The sequence below is a fragment of the Rhinolophus ferrumequinum genome, chromosome 9, assembly GCF_004115265.2.
Source record: "Rhinolophus ferrumequinum isolate MPI-CBG mRhiFer1 chromosome 9, mRhiFer1_v1.p, whole genome shotgun sequence".
NCBI classification, from domain to species: domain Eukaryota; kingdom Metazoa; phylum Chordata; class Mammalia; order Chiroptera; family Rhinolophidae; genus Rhinolophus; species Rhinolophus ferrumequinum.
Window position 1 is genome coordinate 41,640,760 of NC_046292.1, and position 20,595 is coordinate 41,661,354.

Below are 20,595 nucleotides of genomic sequence, written 5' to 3' on the forward strand. Positions count from 1 at the left end.
TCATGAAACCTAACACAGCCCCAAATAAGCATAATGACCTTAACAAGAAGCTCTTGGCTCAAGAGCCATGCCTACTAGGCAACAGAGCCCAAAGCTGAAGCTTTAGGAGCAGAGCGGGTGTGTGTATGTGTGTGTCTGTGTGTGTGTGTGTAGGGAGAGGGCGGGGGTATCAGTCTTACCATAATACCTTGGGGACTTTCTACAAAAGATGATTATAATGAAAATTTTTGTTAGATTACATAGCAGTGGTTGAAATGTATGAGCAAGTCATGATTTAGTAATAAAATACAATTCTTGTTTTAACTTGATACAGCTCAATCGTACCAAATTGATCTATGATTTCCAAAATTAGAGGTGTGGCCACATGTCTAGGTCAGGACAGAGCGGAAGATGTTAGAGTGCATGGAGGGTGAATGGAAGCTATAATGGGAAGGCATTTTGGAAGCACAGTCCAAATGCAAATTGGTTGTTAGAGAAACTATTCAGATCCATCTGGTGGCTGCATGTGATGAATGCTAGAACTCTCATCAATGGATATTCACTTTGGCAATGGCAAAGAAAAATAAAATAGAACCAGGCAGGACACCAGAGTGTGGATGTTGGATTCAAACCCTCTTGCAAATGTGCAGCAAACACTCACCCCATGTTTTAGCTAGTAGTCATGGAAGAAGAGGAGTTTTTTTTTAATTAAAAAATTAGTAAGAAGGTGTATCAGAGACATGATAACTACATTATATCACTGAGGGGGGAAATGTCTCTTTGCTTGCTGAATTTCCAGATTGTCTGTCTACATTGATTTATTCATTCATTCCACCTACATCTGTTCCCGAGCACCTGTTATATGCAAAGCACATTACCAGGCACCCAACATACAAGAATGGGAGAACTGCATTCCAGCTCTCATGGAATGCTCAGTCTAGTGGGGGAAGTAGACCCTAAACAAATACAGAAAATTATACAGATAAGGACCAAGCTATACTTATCAGAAGTCATGCACTTACTACCTGCCAGCTACTGTTTTAAGTACTGTACATGTATTCTCTTATTTAATTTTCACAAGTACCCTATTAAGTAAGTATAATTATTTCTCCCATTTTCCAATGGGCAAGTAAAGCACAGCTCAGATAGGTTAAATAACTTACCTAACGTTACATAGCTAGTAAATGGCAGAGCCGAGATACGAACCCAGAATTTCCGGCTCTAGAACCTAAGCTCTTAACTGCTATGATAGACTCCCTTTTGAACTACAAAGATAGTGTGAAACAGAGGGGAAAGCCACTCCAGGTACAGTGTGGGTGTAAGGGTATTAAGGTGATAACAGTGCTGGTGATAAAAGGGGGAAGGCTTTGATCTGGGTCTTGAAGAAGACAGTCTGAGCAAGTACAGCATGGGACAACCAGGAAGGGGAGGTGGCTTAAGCCAATCACTGGAGCTTGAAATGGAATCATATATTTGTTCCTGGAACTCCAGGAAGCTCCACATGGCTGAAACATAGATTTCAGGATGTTAGTAACTGAGGATGAGTTAGGGGCAAAGGGGATCAGATCATGCATAAGGGTTTTGTGTGCACATCTCAAGAATTCCAAGTGTATAGTCAGGACAAGGGAAAGCCACTATATAGCGTACTAAGCAAGACAGTCCACATTACATGTGCCTTTACACAGAAATACTCAACCATAAAAGTAGACTTGTGATTTAGGAGGTGGGGGGAATAAAAAAGGAGAACAGTTAAAAGACTTCAAAAATAGTCTAGGATTGTGTGTGTGTGTTTGTATGTGTGTGTTTGTATGTGTGTGTGTTGTGGGGAGTGGGGGTCGGAGATAAAAATGGACGATGTAATGCTAGCTGGGAAGGAATGAACAAAGAAGAGGATTAAGTTTTAGGATACCTACCAAACTTCCATTCCACTTCGCTTTGAATTCTTAAGCTCTGATGGAGTCCAGGATAATTTTTTTTTTTTTTTTTTTTTTTTTTGTAGACTGGAAAAAAAAGCAATTCTGAAGAAACTGACATGGTTTCATGGGACTCTTTCTTTCCCTACAGGCCACCTTGAATGGAATGTAGTGATCAGTTGTGTTTGCCTTGATTACCTTGTACCTAGAATATACTTTGTGATCAATAGTTAAAATAAATAGTATGCAGGCTTAAAATGCAATTGGGTCATTATAGTAATGGTTATTTCTTAGGGAAAAAAAAGAAAAAAATCCCTGCAAAATGTTATCTACACACCCAACCATAGTTCTATACAGTTGAGTTAGGAATGACTCAAGTCTCCCATTTTTTTGTGATTGAAGTATTCAATCAGATAACACCAGGATGAAAATAATGAAGCCTAAAGAGGATGTATTTCATCAAGTAGAAAATAATTTTAAAGGTATTCATAAAGATGTGAAAATGACTGTGAAAAAATACTGACTTCCTGCCAAAGAAAGGATTATTTCAGTTCACAAGGAAGAGAGAAAGAAAGAGAGAAAAAAAGAAAGAAAGAAAGAAATGAGACACCTGTTAGCACGTTAATGGTAATATGAATTCTGTTTTTAGCCTGGAAATTATGCATAAACAAAAATATAAATATAATGTTTTTCACAGCTGTGGAAGGGAAAAAAACATATGTTGAGAAATTGGAGATGACTATTATCCATTATTCAAAATTTCCACAGCCACTGAGTGAATTCAGTGTCGGAATTAGAAATGTACAATGCTTTTTAATTAATTTAATTTACACTGTTGGCTGATGAAATGCCACAAATAACCACAACATTGAAAATTCTTCCCCTTTCCCATTAAAACCTTTCCGCTGTTCACAGGGGCCACATGGCTGCTCATTTCCTGTCTTCCCCTGAAGAAAACTAAAGCAGGGTTTGTGGGGTTGAAAGAAAAGCCATGAGCCAGAGTCAGGTGTGCCAAGACCACCACAAGTACTTCCCCCAGATTCAGATGCGGTCTCCTAGCAAGACCTACAACCAGCTCATGAATCAGAAATACCATCTGGGCTCCTCTGAGATGAGAGGATATGTACTAAGAAATCAGAATCAGTTGAATAAGTATTTCTGCAAGACTTTTCTATGTACCTAGAAGGTGTGATAGGTGTGATGATATCAGAGGTGTGACTTATTATTCTACATGACCTTAGACACATTACTTCCCTTTTTTGATATTATTAGTTTTTGCCATCTGTAGAACGCAGGGTTGGAATGGAATGGCTGTTCTGAGATTCTCTCTGGCTCTAAGACCTTGCTGATTCTTTAATTTTGGCTCACAGCCCTCAAGCACACCTAAGCTGATTAACTAAATTAATAACAGAAGTGATAAAAATAGAAATAGCAAGAGGAGAATATTCTGTGTACTGAGCACTTATGATCACTGCACACTGTACTCTGTCCCCGTATTAACTATCACACTCTCTATCCATCGATCTTCAAAGCAATCCAGTGGTCCAGATTCCATCGCACAGAAGAAGAAATCAGTGTTCAGAGAAGCTGAAACAGTTAAGAGGTGGTCAACAGTCAAGATGAAACAATCCAGGTCTTGCTGTCTTTGGTACCTCAGCTATTAACCATGGCCCCAGCCTGCCAATAAGAACAGGGAAATATCCCTGGGTGCGTGCGTGCGTGTGTGTGTGTGTGTGTGTTTAAATCATTTTATGTTTTGAATCCTGTGAAGGCAGTGCCGTATAAGAAAAAGATCACAAGGCTCGGGATCAGAGAGACCTGAGTATTCATCTGAACATTGCCGCATGGTCCTTGTGTGGTGTGGGGCCCTCCAGGCCTGTGTGCTCCTCTGTTGGGGGGGTATCAGTATTTACCCAATCGGGTTGAATGTAGGCAGAGATAAGCTAACAGTAAGTGCTTGGCACAATGCCTGCCCCGGGGTACATAGACATGACCTGTTTTCCTTCCTCTCACCCTCCTCCTTTCCTGTGGCCTCATGTTTCTCAGGCTCTTTCCAGTCTACTGTTTGTTCTCTTAATGAGTGTGGTTTGCCTACAGAGATTTCAGACACTTAAAGGTCCTCATTTGTGCACAGTGGGGAGGGCCCCCTCCCGTAGCGGAAGCACTCTCTTGCACCCGTCCCTTGCACTGATTCCAGGCCAGGCATCCAGGCGTGTGATTAGCACACGCCATCTCCCTCGAACTGAGAATAAGTGTGAGGCAGGCATCTGCAGGTTGCAGTCCTTCATTAGCTTGTCTGCTCACACTGACGTTACAATTTTCTAGTCAGCTTCTCACCCACCCAGCCTTCCCTCCATGCTTCAGTCCGGACCTGCAGCCACGTTGTCTTCCCATTCAGCTTCCTTGAGGAACTCCATCTGGTCAGATATGGCCAGTGGCATCCTGTCACGCCACACGCAAAGGATGACTTCACTGAAGGCAAGGGAATGGTTGAGGGATTCACCCGAATCCTGCCAGTTGGAGACCACATCCTATAATCAGTGCAGTTTCCTGGAGCTGAAAAATCTATCATCTTTGGACATATACTTTTCTTCAGAACAGAGAAGCAAATTATAAAAAAAACAAAAACAAAAACAAAAACAAAACACTGAACTTGGATTCAGAAGGAAAGGTGGATCAAGTGGATAAGAATCCACTACGTGTCAGACTCCTAACTGTCATAAAGAAACTCAGTAGTTAACACTTAGTATGCACCAAGGACTTACTATTCTAGTGTTTTAAAAATATTGACTCATTTAACGCTCACCACAACCCTATGAGATAGATATGATTAACTTCTGAGCAAGTTAATCATACAACTGAAGAAACTGAGCACAGAGAGGTTAAGTAATCTGCTCAAGGCCACACAGCTGTTAAGTGACAGAAGTAGGATTTGAGCCCAAGAAATCTGGGTTCTGTGTCCAGGCTCTTAGCCATTACACCGTGTTCCCTCTTGTGTAGGGAGAGCAGGGATATTTCTTAGGAAATGTGATTAGGACCCGTAGCAGGTCACTTCCGCAGAAGTGAGTGGGTATCCTAGAGAGTAGCCCCAAGCCATGAGCATTCAGCATGCTGGGGACAACTACCAGTGTGACGTATAGAAGGAAGAAGAGAATGTTGATTCATCTGGCCAGTTGGTGAAGGAAGCAGACTGTTAAGATATGTTCTTCTGTGTTATCGTAGTATCATCATTATTCCTATTACACAGAAGAATAAACCAAATGCAGAGTAGATCAATAACTTGTCAACGGCAGTACTTTAAGCCAGGACTATATGATCCCTTAACCCACCCTCCTCTGGAGGTTCCCAATAGCATGCACGCTCCCCAAACCAGATCATTCTTTAGAACCAACGCTGCCTTCCTAAGACACACGCACTGCCATCCTTTCTCCTCAGCATTGTCTCAAAAGAACAGGCATAACATCCAGAAGCTGGGAGCAATTCACACTCTGTGCAGAGCCCAGAGCAGTGCGTATGCCAGACACGGAACACATGACGAGTTCTGGTGAATCGAGTGGGGTGTGCACTCAGCTCCATGACAGAGCCTGAAAAGCTGCAGCCTCGAGAATGGAAAGGAACTCCAAAGAGGCGGGGGGCATACTTGGCTTCTTCTAGCAGCCCAAGAATGGCCAACACTTGGCATGTGTGTTACCCCTTCCCTCCCCTGTACCCTTAGAAGGCTCGCCCAAACCACGGTGACGCCTGCATGACTTGAGCAGAGCGCCCTTCCGAGCTTCTGAACATAGTACGCCCGGCAGCAACTGCCCATTGACTGGACTAGTCCCATGCCTAGCACGTGACGGCGAAACCAATTTTCCATCGCTGAGTAACCTGAGAAGGGGTCCCAGTAGGTTCACACCTTCCCATGACCGATGAGATGTAATCAGTAACACGTTTGCCACCTTCTGCACGGTCGCTTCATCTGTGCCTTTCCCACCGAGGGAACTCGAGAGCTCACGTGGGACTCCTGGGCAAGAAAGGGTCCTCTAGCAGGTGAAAGGGCAGAGCAACAGGCCTGAAAGCCGGTCCGTTATTGATAGATGGATGCATAATGATGGGTTTGAGGGTACTCTGAGTAGAAATAGCCTTAGGCCCGTGGGACTCAGCCCACCTGAGTCATCCTTCCCCGCCCAGGAATCTCTCCACCTGAGAGCAACAGTAATCCCTCTCACTGGAGGGCAGACTGTCAGAGGCATCGTCTCAATGCACTCGTGTGAGTATGTCACTCCTATCCTCGAAAGCCTCCAATGGCTCCCCCTGGCCTACGGAACGAAAGCTCCTCCATCTGCCGCGCATATTACAACCTCAGTGGTCCTAGTCTCAGCACAGGCTTGCCAGAAAATCCAACGCATTCGAATTCCAGTTAGCTAGCCTACTTGCAGCAACCCCAGTGCTCTGTTTGACCATGAGCAAGTTCCTTCAATTCTCTGTGCTTCGCTCACTTCACTCCCAACAGCAGCCGGCACTCATACATGTCAGCAATTACGTGTTTTTTTGGTTGTGTGTTGTTATTATTACTTTTGACATGTCTGTTGTATGTCTCTGAATGCATGTCTGTTTCACAGCATTATGCTCTTTATCTGTGCTGGTCTGCTTCTGTCTCTGGGTGTCTCTCTTAAATTCTCAAACCCCATACCCCAAGTCCAGAAAGAGTATGTTTCCCTTCCTGAAGAAGACTTCGCATGTGTGGGGCAGAGCCCTCTCCCAGGCTGGCTCGGTTCATAAAAAGCTTTTCTCACACACACAGGAATTTTCTGCATCCAGAGAACAGTAATAGGACTGGAAAGCATGTGTTTGAAAGAGCTGGGTCGCCCCAATGCCCACCCCACCCCAAGCCTTTGTCCCAGGCTTCTCTTATCTTAACCTGTGTTGCTACATGCAGGTATGTGGTGCCCCCAGTTAGCTGATTGTGGCTACACTTTTGGGGGGCGGGGAGGAGCAAAGCCACTTGGCCTTTCTCTTCCTACTGCTCTCACGGTTCAGTGAGGAAGCTGCTGATTGGCCTTTTCTGATTTCCAGCCTGTGAGAGTTTGTTAAATTGACAGGTGATTGAAGCAAACGCCCCTGTGGGCTGCCTCCTCTTTCAGCCAGTAGCATTTCATAGTCAAGAAAACAAAACAGAAAAACCGAAATGGTTTTCAATTCCAATGTTGCTTTAGTCCTGCTCTCTGCCTGTTTCTGTGGTGGCTTTTTTTCCTCTAACCCTGTCAAAACGAAAGCGGACGATGAGCTAGGACAGGAAATCCAGGAGAATATTTGTAGTTATCTGTCGGAGACAAGGGCACCTGAGATACATGGGCAAGCAGTGTGCCCGTGCTGCCGCCTTATTCTTGGTTTAAAACGGAGGATCATCCCAGTAATTCCCCCCACCCCTTTTCACTGCACTGTCCATATTCTCTGAAGAAGAGCTGCTGCAGATCAGGTGCGGGGAACAGAAAGAAAAGGATGGAGAAAGGCAGGGAAAGGAGAGCAGGATGGAGGCACGGAGGAAGTCCACCCCGGAAGCCCACACCCTTGGTTACTAGGAGAGCTGTGCCGGGAGCAGAAAGCTGCTCTTACCGCCTCTGTTGTCATCTCCTTCCTGGAGAACACCTTCTAACGTTGGCATGCTCCCTGCCTCAAACCGAGAGTGAAGCGCTAAAATTAGAGTTCGGTAATTTTATTAAAGATCAGGGGCTTCAGGGGAAAGAGTCATGTTCCAAACTACAGCCTTCTGTCACCTGCCTGAGAGTCTATTCTCTCCCTTTCTCTGTCCTCCTATCACAGATCTTTCTGCCATGCAGCCCCCTGGAGAGTGTGTTCCAGCCTCCCCGCCGGTCAAGGAAGGGGAGAGCCGCCGAGCCAGGCTGCCCTGCTTTCCCCAATTCTCTCATAGCCCCTCTCCCTAGAATTCTGAAGGGTAAGCATTCCTCCCTCCCCAGGGCCTGGTACAGTGTCAACCACACAGGGGGAACTCATTAAGTGTGGGAGGAACCCACCCAATGACGATGAATGGCAGCAGACGGCCCAGGCACACAACACAGTACAGTCACCCAAGTAACTGACGCAGAGTAGAAAGTGCTGGGTGCTGTCGAAGAGAGAGACAGAAGCTCAGTGCCAGGAGACACGTCACAGAACTGTCATCTAGTGCAAGGGCCGTGGCCTTAGGAAAACCAGAGTGGTACACTTCTTCTCCCCATCCGTTTCCAGCCATGAACTCGCTTCGGTTGCCTCGTTTTGAGAAAGGAGCTAATGCTCTAATATTACTTACTGAGAACTATCACTCCTTATTTTCTTGCCCCTCTGTTAAACAATACTAAGTACCAACAACATGATTCCTTGCTCCAGGAATACTTGCCCCTGGAAGAAAAGAATGAGAAGTAAAGTAGCTTATCAAGGCTAACAGCGTGCTCGTCAAGACTCACTCTAAGATGCTTACTTGCTGAGCCCACCACACCGAAGCTATTATGTCATAAACGCTACTCAGGCCCAACCTGTTCCCCGTTTTACGATCCTGTTCCCTGCCTTACAATCATCCACTCAGGCCCGAAAAGCCTATCAATACCTGCCCCACTCTGCCCCTTCCGAGGTACTAACACGACGGTCATGGTGATCCGCTCCGTAGCGCAGCAGGTAACTTAGCTTTGCTTAATCCATAGGTGTTTTTGGTGGTCTTTTGGGGATCTGATAGCTGACCCTACTTCAGAGACTGTTTGCAAGGACTGTATTAGATAAGGGAAGAATTTAGCTCCGTGTCTGGCACTTGGTAAATATACTTTAAATAATGTGAATTATTATTATCGTGATGATCCGAGAAAGGACATATTAAATGTAGCTGAGGAAATTCATTTATCCATTCTTTCACCAGTCCGCCATGGAAGCTGTATGCCAGGCCGTGTCCTAGCCCTTGGAGATGCAGAGATTAGCAGGAACTGACTTTGAGGTGCTTGTGACTTAGAGGAGAAAAGAGCTGGGTGACGTCAAAGGTGTAACAGAGTGTGTCCAGCCGAAGGTGACAAGATGCACAAAGCAATACTGCAGCACATGGAAAGGGGTCCCCACATCACCTTGGAGGTGATGACAGTAGGCTCTAGGGCTGGAGGAGACAGTGCTCAGTGGCCTGAATGCTGGAGGTGGGCCAGTCGGGAGTAGGGCCTAGGGAAAGCCTGTAAGTGAGAGGGAGCAGGGTGGGCGGGGCCAAAGGGCATGGGGGTCATACCTGGGATGCACTGGAACACAACCTGGTCCACATGATGGGAATTGGGGGTGAGGCTGAAGACAGGGACATTTGCATGTCAAGCAGGACTTTGTATGAAAATGGAGGCTCTTCAGCCTTACTGTGAGGAAAGAGAACCATTATTATCACGGCGGCCAGGCACCGTTCTAAACACTTTCTATACTTGTTATATATCTTGACCTCATTTAATCCTCCTGACAACCTTAGCTTCTATTTTTGCCATCCTCATTTTACTGATGAGGAAAACTGAGTCACAGAAAAGTGAAGTAGCTTTCTCAAGATTACACAGCTCCAAAGTGACAGAGGCAGGATTTGAACCCAGGCCATCTGGCTGCCATGTTCATGCTCTTAGTCACTACCCTCAACTACCTCTGATGGGATCAAGCTTCTGCCTGAGAATGATCACTCTGGCAGCAAAGGGCTAAGCAATCCCAGGGGCTAACACTGGACGCACAGGAAGACATGGAATAGGGATCTTATCCAAAGGAGTTCTCCAAAGGTTTTAAAGAGTGACATGACAAGTTGAGTGCGAATTTATGAAAATCCCTCTAAGGCAGCCACAGGCATGAATGATGGAGAGAAAAAATATGGAGCCAGAGAGACCCACAAGTTAAAGGCCACTGCAATGGCCCCAGCCCCAGCCATCAAAAATTCAACCTCAGAACCCAGAAGAGGAAGCGTACAGCTTCTCACCATTCCCAAATATTTACTACTCACATCTCAGCCTCAACTGAACCTGAGGGACTGGAAGTTCAGGCCAGCACATCGGCGCTCTTATTTTCAAGACATGGCAGGCAGGCCTAACTGTTCCATCGAGAAGTTTCCTAACCATAATTGATGTGTTGAACCTCAGCAGCTGTTTACACAACTTTGCAGACACCCACAGGAATAGCAGCCAGGGAGTGCTGCTAAGTGACGGCGTGCATTCGACGACGGCAGCCTGTGTGTCACCTGTTCTTTCACATCTTATTACCTGGCTATTAGACAGCACATCTGTAATCCGCTGCAATCACAGGCAGTCCAGGCGGGGATGGTGCCATGACTGTGATGAATGGGGTTCTGTCTGCATCACCGGGGGCCCTGGAATATTCCACAAATGGCTGCTGGTTCCCGAGGCCACTTTCATGACGCATAGCTAGAGAAATCTGTCTGTGCTTTTCCAGAGACAGTCAAAATCTCTCTCCCTCTCTCTATCTCTATCTCCCCCCACTCCCTCTCTGCCTCCCTCTTATGGAGGATGGTTGGAAAAATTCTGCTGAATTACTCCATTTTGCTCTTGAGTATCACCTTTCCATAACATCTAAGTTTACCATAGCCCTGCAAGTAAGTAAATAAGGATCAGCTCTCTTTCATTTTCCAGGCTGGGGGTGGGAGACAGATCTAGTAGAGAGTGCGCTTCATGTGCTATGTACCAGAAGTCACCCCTCCAGTCCTTAGCGGAGGCACTTGTAAAATCTTTTTGATCAGGGGTTTTCTTTCTTGTGACCTATTGAAGACACTTTGGAAAATCCTAACCTACAAGTGGTGGTCTGAACTCTCAACTGACAGTGGCATGATATAAATAGATTGTTTTAGAACAGATATGGGTGTGCCTTCTCGTCTGCATTAAAACAGAAGTCTGTTTAGCTTAATTTGATTCACTCCCCAACTTAGGTAGCTTATAAAATATAGTATTGGACAAAGAATCTTTTAAAAGGGACACCCCCTGAGAGGTCGTGATCGGTGGTTGGGATATAAGGGGGCGGTAAGAATTTCAATGGCACCATATTGGAAAAGTGCTCTGCAATTTGTTTCTCTTCCCGATGGGCAAAATCAATTTTCCAGATGAACCAAAATCAAGTAGTTGCACATCCTAGCTGAAGGAGAAAACCCTTCCCACCATAGCAAAAGGCAGGATCAGGATGAGGACATGGGACACTAGACCTAAAACAGAGAACCCCAGTCATTTTCTAGGGCAAGAAACAAAGCAGATTATTGGTACTTTGCAGAACTTCTGAGAGTGGGGCACTGTCACCTCAGAAATATGATTGGTAGACACTTGTATTTACTATGAGGACTGCATGCCATCAGTATTGGCTTGCAGAGAAATAACTCCACAAATAGGAATGAAGGCCCAGATGTATGAAAGGTACATCCCAGCCAGGTCAGCAGTGGGACGAGAGCACATGAGAAGGTCCGCAGACACCCGACTTCACATGTCAGGAATTGCAGCCTGGACCATAGGTCTTGGCCACCCCTGGCTGGAGGCCCACAGTTTCTTAGAAGAAAGGATTAGAGCTTTACATCAGAGTTGGCCTGACCGGCCATCTGGTCCAGTGGTTGCACCATCTTGGGAGTCTACTTGCAGGTTTAAATCCTAGAATCACCAATCACCATTACTTGAATACTTAATGTCTTCCTGCCTCTACTCTCACATCTGCAAAATCAGATCCGTAATACTACTCCCTTCCTGTGGTATAGAGTTAAATGAGATGGCACATTTAAAACAGCTAGCATCATGCAAGATAGAGTAAACGCTCCAGCAATGTTATTAGTCTGTCTTTCATTTTTTGTTGTAACTATTTATGCTTATGTCAACATTCTTTGTGAGTCATACAGCATTTTCATTGCAGAGATCGGTTTTAATGAAGTATCTAATGCATAACTTCTCCTTGTTTTGTTACAGATACAGATCTGTTATGGGGAACTTCAGTTTTAGCACTTCCAATGGCCAAAACTAAGTATGCAGGCCCCCTTATAAATGTAGTCTTGATGAGGTTTGGTTCTGACCAGGTGTGTGGCAATGGGTCCTGTATTAAAGGCTATTTGGATACAGAATGGGCACAGACCAGATCTGGCACGAGAGGCAGATGGCTGTGTGTGCTTCTCTGCCATACATCTGTAGTATCTGCTGCTTGGAGGCAGCCACTCCATGGATCTCCGAGCTCGCAGGGTGTCACCCATGGGCCATCAGTGATGGACCTCAAGTAGTCTGCCCCTGCTGCCCACCGTACTCTCTCTACACTAAGATGGAGAAGCAATGGGCAGGACTTCGGCCATGGCTGTCCAGGCAGGGGTAGGGAGTTGAAGATATCGATAAGGGTGGGTGGACACTGGGAAGGGCAGAACCAGGAAGCCACATGAGTGACAGAGAAGAACAGATAAAAGCCTTGCCTCCACGCCTTCCTCCCCAAAACTCCTGATGTCCAGGAGCCCATCTCTTAGTGGACCTCAGGGAGACAGAGAAAGGAATACTGGTGGTCTGGGGACAGGTATCTGATTAACTGGATGCTTGTATTCTTCCTGCCTCTGCAAACATAACCAGGAGGTCACCATCAGGGAAAGCAACAACTGCCGTTATTTTCTAAATGTTTTATGTAAGGGCCTTATGAAAAAGGCACGATTATTATTGCCACTTCTTAAAATAGAGGCATAGCAAGGTTCAATGACTTATACAAAGTAACCCAGTTGGCAGCATGGGAGCCAGATACAAGCCTGGGTCTGAATGGCCATCACTGCCCCGGTCTGATCCACTGCACTGTATTACTGGCGCAGCTGGCAACCAGCCACCACATTCTGATTCCCAAGCAACCTCAGCATCTCCTAGGAGTGAGTCAGCATCCTGGGGTTCACAGAGATACTCGTCAGGAGGCTGAAGTGGTCAGGGCAGGGCAGGCGGTGGCTTCCCTTAACTCAGCCTTTCACACAACCCAGAAAAAAAGCAAGCAAGAGGCTCAGGGGCATTAAATGACTTGAACTGTCAGGTTACTGTCACATCTATGACATAGCAAAAAGGAACCTGCCACCAGAGAGCTGCCAGCTCCAAAGCCCTGGGCTCCCGAGCAGGGCCCTCAAATCTCTCACCAAGGGGGTAAGATGAAGAAAATCAGGGGATGTGTCCAAACTATATGTGCAGGCCTGTGAGTCGGGACCAAGAGGGAACTAGAACTCTTCCATTCCCTCCACTTCAAACCCAAAACACTTGACTGTAAACCATAGGATACAAGGAGGAGGAGTTTTGAAAGGAGATGTGAAGTCGTGTTAACCCAAGATCAATGAAAGGGCCTGCAGATTTCAGGCGGGGGTGGAGAACTTTGAGTATTGATCCTTCTGCCTCTCTCATGAGGTGTTGAACCCCTTGAGAACAAGAACTGGGCTTTCTTCCTTCTGATTTTCAGGATCAAAGTAAGCTGCCAATACAGTTTGGTAGATGGATGAACAGATGGATGCATAGGTGGTGGATGGACGGATAAATAAAAGAGGCAATAAACAATTATTTCACACCCATTAGGAGGGCTATTAAAAAAAAGAAAGAAAAAGGAAACAACATGTGTTGGTGAGGATGTGGAGAAATGATAACTCTTATGTATTGCTGGTGGAAATGTAAACTGGTATAGCCTTTGTGGGAAATGGTATAGTGGTTGCTCAAAACACTAAACACAGAATTACTATATGATCCAGCAATTCCAGTATATACCCCAAAGAACTGAGAGCAGGGACTTGAGCACATATTTGTATACCATGTCCATAGCAGCATTATTCACAATGGCTAAAAGGTGAAGCAACCCAAATGTCTGACAGATGAACGGATAAACCACATCTGGCATAAGTATAGAATGGAATATGATTTGGCGTTAAAAGGTAAGAAAATGATGACACATGCTCCAACATGGATGAACCCTGAAGACGTTACGCTGCGTTAAATAACCAGTCACAAAACGACACATACCGTGTAATCCCTCGTATACGTGGTACCTAGCACCGGTCAAATTCACAGAGACAGAAGGTGGAATGCTGGTTTCCTGGGGCTGGAGCAAGGGGGTGGGGTGTGGGAGCTACTGCTTGGCAGTGGTTTCAGTTGGGGAAGATGGAAAAGTTCTGGAGACAGGTGATGTTGATGACACACAACGATGTAAACGTACTTAATAACACAGAACCATATACTTAAAAATGGTTAAAATGATAAATTGTATGTCATATATAATTTACCATCATAGAAAAATGGAAAAAAAAATCAATGACTAGATGGAGGAATATCATAAGTACACTTCTCCAAGGTTTTCTTTTTTTTTAATTTCTATCCCTCTTGTTTACTTAGATGGAGATGTGTGTATGTTTTAAAATTATCTTTGCTTCTTTATAGTAACATGGGCCTGGACAAGGAACTGACGGCGTTCCAGCGCCTTGAGCCTCTGCGACCTCACGTTATTTTAGGATCAGGGCATTAGTGGGGAAGTGCGTTCTAGAGTCAGAATGCTACAGTCGAGTCCTTTCCAAGGAACCAGGCACAAACGCAGAATAAATACACACATAATAAACCAATACGGGGAAGAAGAGCAGCATCAGAGCTAGAATGTCTGGCTGAAAACCCCAATACAATGACTGTGGGGTACTGTATAAAGCATGTCATCTCTCTTGAGCGTCGGTGGTCTCAGCTGTGAGATGTAGGGTGGGGGCAAGTGTGGTGGAGGAAAAGGGTACACTGTAAAGCGCTGTGCTCCTAGAAGGCAATTCCTTTAGTGACAGCAGCTCAGTCTAGAGCTAGGCGAGGCAGGGTAGGAATGGATTGCTCAGTGTGGCCTCAGCTGGTTGGAGGCTCATCAGCATTGAGACCGAATGCTATGATTTATGATGTGAATGGCACCCCTGGAGACAGCCCTCTCGATTATCAGAAAAAAATAAATCCTAAAGCCCTCTATCTACTTATGTTCCCTTGCCGTTAAATCTTGAGAAAATAAACTCTCTGTGCAGCAAGGTTTACTGATTCCTAAGGACACTTGCTGGCTTTAAAAATCCATCGCACAAGGTGCACAAGGGTTCCCGTTTCTCCACATCATCGCCAGCACTTGTTGTTGGTTGATTACTGGTGCAGCCACTATGGAAAACAGTATGGAGGTATCTCAAAAATCTGAAAATGGAACTACCTTATGATCCAGCAATTCCACTCCTAGGCATCTATCTGGAAAAATCCAAAACTCTAATTGGAAAAAAAATGTATGCACCCCTATGTTTATTGCAGCACGATACACGATAGCCAAGACATGGAAACAACCAAAATGCCAGGGATAAGGGGGAAGGCGAGGGGATTAGAAAGCACAGTCGGTAACCACAAGATGGCCATGGGGACATGAAAGTCAATTTGGGGAAAGTGATCAATAATGTTGTAAAGATTTTGTAGGGTATCCGATGGATACTTGTCCCATTAGGGAGACCACCTTGGGGATGATGTAGACGGCTGATCACTGCACTGTACAGCTGAAGCTGAACAATAATGAATGACGACTATAATTGTATATATGTATATATATTTACAAGAAGCGTTGTAGAGCATTAGGAATAGAGACAGTAGAAATGTAAAGGCTGTGTGCGATGTCAGAGGGGTCCTGGATGGGGGGTGGGGGGTATCACTGTGTGAGGGATATAAATGATAAATGTCTATTACATTGTTTTGTACACCTGAAACTAATTTTAAAAATGTTAAAAAAAAAAATCCATCAGTACCTGTGTGTCGGGTTGGCCCCGTGCAGGGCAACAGAAGAGGTTGGGGTCAGCCCTTGGAAGATGGTGAGAAATGAGGCTGACTCCTGATCTAGGACAAAGGACAGTTAGAAAGCAGGTGGTGAGGCTGCCTCATGGTCCACAGACCAGAGAGAGGAGGAACTGGACCTGAGTCAATGCAATTTCAATCATGACATGACAGATCTCTGTGGGCCACGGACAGACACTTCATGTATGTGTGAGCTGTGTAGAAGGGCCTGTACTTGGTTTAATGCTCTGTAGTTGCCATCTTGAAATCTGTGATAATTTTTGAAGCAAGGGGCCCCAATTTTCCTTTTGCAATAGGCCTTGCAAATTATGTAGCTAGTTCTGCAGAGAGGACATTAAGAATATGTGCCTAGGTTCTCCACTATGTTCTAGTCTTGTCAAGGAGACAAGAACTATATAGGGAGAACTTGGACTGAGGAAGAAAAAGGGGAGAGAGAAAAGAAGTTAAGGAAATGAACAATTGAACTCAAATGGTATTTTTTCTATGAGGCTGCCCAAGACCACCCTATTTAAAATTGCAACCTGCACCCACCAACCTGTTTCCCGATCCCCATGTCTCAGCTCTATTTCAACATTTTTCAATAGTATTTACTATCTGCTAACATACCACTTGCTTTAATTGTTCGGTGTGTTTATTATTTATTGTCTGTCATGCCCTCTTAGAACATATGGCCCAAGAAGGGCAGGGATTTTCAGCTGTTTTGTTCATTCTCACATCCAATGTGCCTAACGTCACCTGACATGCTACAGGCCCTCAGTGGATTTCCCATAGATGAAAAACTGAATCAAGCCCCTAAAAGTCCTGAGACCTGTGCTGGGCCAGTTACGTAGTTTATTTCATCTAACTCTTACAAGGACCTTACCAGATCGGGTCATCTGTTTACATGTGTAGGACACAACTTGGGACCTTGGGGCACAAATATAAATAAATCGGGATCTGCCATCAAATTAGATATTAGCTATTTAGAGACACTCCTTTACAATGAAGAACCTGAGGCTCAGAGAGGTTGATTCATTTGCCAAGTGTTAATACAAAGAAAATCCACACCTTTCTGGAAATGGAATAGAGTCTAAAGAAGAAGAAAAGCAAAAACAGAAGCAGCAGCAGAAGCAGAAGAAAAGAAGCAGAAGCAGGAAGAGGAGGAGGAGAAGGACAAGAAGAAGAAAGAGTAAAGAAGAGGAAGTGGGGAGATGGCAGATGGAGGGGTCAGAAACCATGCCCTGAGTTCTCAGTGGTTTGCTTTGGGAAGAGGAAGCTCAAGGAAGGGAACAGCAAGGGAGGGGCCCAGAAATTATCTGGGAAATTAGCAGGAAATGTGAGTCTTTCCTTGAGACTCAGCCCCACATCTGTAGGCAATAAAAACCCACTAACTCAGCCATGACCTTCATTCATTTAATCCCCTGACAACACAGAACATATACCTGCTTCACTTTTCTAAGCCAGGAAGCTGTGCTTTAATGTAAAGAGTTCCAAACTTGGACTCAGGAGCCTGGATCAAAGTTCTGTCCTTGCCACTCCAGTATCCTTGGGCAAGTAAGTCAACTCACTACTCTGAACTCTGACATTCAAATGGGGGTGCACATTCATGACAAGTATCACATCGCGATGGTGCATGCAAACACTGCACAATCATATGAGCAGCCCATGGGGCATAGCCGGAGAAAGCATTTAATCCAGGGCCAAAAGTAGCTCCCCTCCTCCCCATCTCATCCTGAGCTATGTAGCCATAGGCAAATATATCAACCTATCTGAGCCTTGATTTCTTTGCTTGTAATCCCAAAACCCTAAGCAAAGATAAGAGATAACCAATATGCAGAAGAAAAAGGCTAGCGTGTGGATTTAATTTATAACCCCAACCCTATTAGCACAAGATTTTATCCAACTCTGCAAATTTCCTCACAATCAGCCTGAACTTGCAGAGGGTCGAATCTTACAACCAAAGCACGTAATCGGTTACACATTTTATCATAAAATCTTTTGCTTTGGAAAGTTGCAAAACGTGCCTGATCTTAAATACCAACTTTGCTTAACTCTTGCTGACTCTTTTTGCTCGGGGACTGTGTCAGATCATTGAGGCAGGGTGGAAAGTGAAGGGTCCACAGGGGGACCTGGTATGCTTTCCCAATTCAATTGAAAGAGGCAGTTCAGTTCTCTGTATATGAAAAATAGTCAAATTACTGCAAATTTCTAGTCAATTCCAAATGTCACCAGCTACCAGTAAACAACAAAAAGTCAGCTACACTCAGGACTGAATCATTTGAAACATAATTATAATAAATGATTTAAAGGAGCTCTTTTAATTACCACTACGTATCAAAGTCTCAGGAAGGCATTCCAGAAGAATTGTTTTCTATCGTAACTGCATAAATTTAAATGCCATTAATTTCATATCTGTCATTCACTTTTCTTCTACTACATTGATCTCTATATCAGGAAATTCAATGCCTCCTATTTCATTTGGGGATTTCATGGATTTGACTCAAGAAGAGCTTTGTTGTTGTTCCTTCTGTTCCCAAATGCCATTTCCACCCCACAGCATAATTTGATAGATCAAGTGAAGGCTAAAATAAAGGGGAAGAAGTGAGACCAGGTCAGGAAAATGGAAAGACCACTGGCCTTGTCATTAAAAGACTAAGTTTTAACTCCTGGCTCTGCCACTAATTTGCTGTGTGACTTTGGACAAGACCCTCAACCCTGGGAATAAGAATAATTCCAGCCCCTGTTTATCACATTGGAATTTTTTAGGGTTAAATAAAAAATAAGAAAGGACTTTATAAACCATTCATTCATTTAGCTAGTCAGTCAATCACATAATAATAATTTAATGCGCACTGACTACATGCTAGCCTGTATGCCAGCAGATAGGACAGAAAACAAGATAAAATACCTCTCTAATAAGAAACTTGCTGTGGAGAGAAGGAGACAAAAGAGTGAATGCACCTATCTGGACTAGATGTGCTCCTTTTCCAGTTCTGCTCAGGTTCTTTCCCTTTTAGTTAGAAAATTCCTGATTTCAGAGTCTCTATGGAGAATGAAGCAACTGCTTGGTTTCGTCCAAAATAATCAGTCTTACGTCTTAAACCTTTGTTCACACGACTCACTGCTTATATGGTTCATTTTTTGGCCACTTGTTTAGAATTTTAAATATTCATAGACATACTCATAAATTTTCTTCCTGTCGGGAAAAAAAAATGTGGCTTCTTAATAACTGGCATTTCCAGTGTATTTTAAAGGTACTGTCTGGGCCCAGGATTAATGTACTTCTAGGAGAATGAAATCAACGGGATGTGGAGAAGTGATGGCCTTTTTGATTTTCAAATAAACATTTCTCAGAGGGACCTTCCAAGTCCTCAGGGGATTGCATGGCAATACATTCAAATGCCACCCATCTGCACAAATATCAATATCTAAGTTTAAAAAACAAAGACCTACATTTTTCAAAGTGGGCCATCAGAATAGTGCATTAGAGCCTCCTGGCATCGATTGCTATATGTTGCTTATAAAAATGGTTCTTGGCCTACCTTGAAGACTGAGATGAAAGGATTCACACAGAACAAATGTATATTTCAGCGCTGGAGCTACTTTCCTCCCCACTCCAAAGATAAAGTTAAGATTGGTGTTGAGGTGCCAGAGAATAAGGGCCAAACACAAAGAGGCAGGACTGAGTGACGATGTGAAAGACCCCAAATCAAATTCCCATTTTGACCAAAGTCCTGGTGAAGAGAGATGTTACCCCCAGGGGGTTTTGCTTCCTGAGTATCTGGATCATTGTCAGGGAGGAAACAGCAAATGCTCAGAAATCTCAGCGGAAAATGGACTGAATTTGGAATCAGAATTTCTGGTCTGAGTCCAGGCTCAGACACTCCATCAGCAGGTGAACTCAGACTAATTCCTTGCCCTCTTTGAGGATCAGTTTTGTGAACTGTAACGTGGAGGTGATAATATATATGCTAAGATTTCTTAACGCTTTATGACCCTCTTATTATTATTTGTAAGAAGACAAAATGACTAATCCAGGTGTGGTGTGATGGATTAGTATTCTAAATTTCTTTAATAGGGGCCTCTAATTCTCCCTTCACTATTTCTCCATCCTTCCCTCCCTCTCTCAATCCCTCCTTCTGCCTTCCTTCCTTCTTTTCTCTCTTTAACTTATATTTATTGAGGCTATTATTTATTTATTTGCCAGAGACAATTATATCAGTCAGGGTTCCAGCACGAAACAAATAGGTCATTCAAACGAAGTAACTGAGGGGAGCTGAATGAGGAGACTATATAACGCTGTGGACAGCGTTAGGGGAACCTGCAGAGATGGTGAAGCACTCCAGGCTAACAACACTCGGGAACCCTGACCACCCTTAGGCCTGAGGAGCCAAGCGAAAGAAGTGTTTTCCAGATCCAGGAAAGAACTGTAGGTGTAGCTGTAGCTATAGGACAGGGCTTTTCGATGGGAGCTGTGGCCTCAGGTTGAGGAAACTGCGGCCTTGGTAGGGAGGGAGACAGGAGACGACCGGCCCTGACGCATCATCTTCTAACTGGTTTCCTGCTGGTGCTTTCCACTGGCCAAATCCAAACCAGAAGCCAGAAGGCAAGGGGCCCACTGATGCAGCCCACTGAGTTCGGCAGCACAGGCCGCGTGGACCAGGATGGAGACCAGATATGAAGAAGCAAACAGACGATTCGGGATTGGAGTTTGACGTGATTTAGAAGATGGGATCTCCAGCCTCTTGGCCTGTGTTTGATTGAATCCTTGTGCCCCCACTGTGGTACATGGGATGGGCCGTTACTCCTTCCATGTCTCAATTTCCTCATCTGTTAAATGGTTATAATAAAAGTATCTACCCATAGGTTATTGGGAGAGTTAAAGGAGTGAATAGTCATAACCACTTAGAGCGGTGTCTGGCACGTCCCATGTGCTATACGGA